General features: G+C 38.5%; 1 pseudogene; it reads left to right on the top strand.

Moving 5' to 3' along the window:
• LOC106537221 (extracellular calcium-sensing receptor-like) overlaps positions 1-1123 on the top strand; it is a 3866-nt pseudogene continuing 2743 nt past the window's right edge.

Genomic DNA, 1123 nt, shown 5'->3' with positions numbered 1-1123 from the left:
ATGAAATGTACACTTCAGAGTACCCCTAGTTTACCTGCATTCTCAATGGTTGGAGACTTTGTTATCGGAGGTGTTTTTTCTATACATTACAAACAGCTCACAGAGCTTTATAACTACACCACCAAGCCTGAACCTTCAAGATGCACAGGAAGGTAAGAAAGAGAAAAAAGGTGGTAGACACTTGTTTAAAATATGCAATTTGCTGCAAGGTTTGTAAACATTTTTAAAAATGTCATTTGGTTGTTGTTTTTTACAGTTTACAAAATTAAATAATACATTGTTTTATTTATTACAAAAAGTTAATTTTTCATACATTGCTTTTTGCTTATTTTATGTTAGTGTGCAGTGTATTTACTGTGTGCAGCCTATGTTTTTCATTACAATTTGAACACTCACCTATTTCTGTGCAGTCTTATAGCTCGAGAATTACGTTTTACTCGTACAATGATATTTGCTATTGAGGAGATAAACAACAGCACAAAGCTGCTGCCGGGCATCAAACTTGGATATCAGATCTATGACACATGCACTTCAGTGCCCATGGCCATGCATGTGRCATTTCAGCTTTCAAACGGACAAGACTCTGTGTTTCACAAAGGCAGCAATTGTTCCCAATCTGGTGTGGTGTTGGCAGTTGTTGGAGACTCTGCATCCTCGCCGTCAATCAGCATATCCCGCATCATCGGGTCCTTCAACATCCCWCTGGTAACTAGTCACATTTTTTTAAACGGAAATGATAAATATACTTTATATCACTGATTGAAATATTTTTTCTAGGTGAGCCACTTTGCGACTTGTGTCTGCCTGTCAGATAAGCAGCAGTTTCCAACTTTTTTTAGAACACTTCCCAGTGATCAATACCAAGCTGACGTGCTGGTAAAGCTGGTGAAACACTTTGGCTGGACTTGGATCGGTGCTGTCTAYTCAGACTCAGATTATGGAAATTATGGCATGGGGTCTTTTCTTGATGCAGCACAAAAAGAAGGGATCTGTTTAGAGTACTCTGAATCTTTCTTTTGGACCGATCCACATAGCAAGATCCGGAGAGTAGCAAATGTTATACGCAGGTTTGTACAATACTCATTTTGCTTGTTTCTATGTAATAATGTGGAAGCACTAGCAG

Source organism: Austrofundulus limnaeus, unplaced genomic scaffold, assembly GCF_001266775.1.
Source record: "Austrofundulus limnaeus strain Quisiro unplaced genomic scaffold, Austrofundulus_limnaeus-1.0 Scaffold2185, whole genome shotgun sequence".
NCBI lineage: Eukaryota > Metazoa > Chordata > Actinopteri > Cyprinodontiformes > Rivulidae > Austrofundulus > Austrofundulus limnaeus.
The sequence above is the reverse complement of the archived record's forward strand: the minus strand, read 5'-3'. Positions and strand labels throughout refer to the sequence as shown.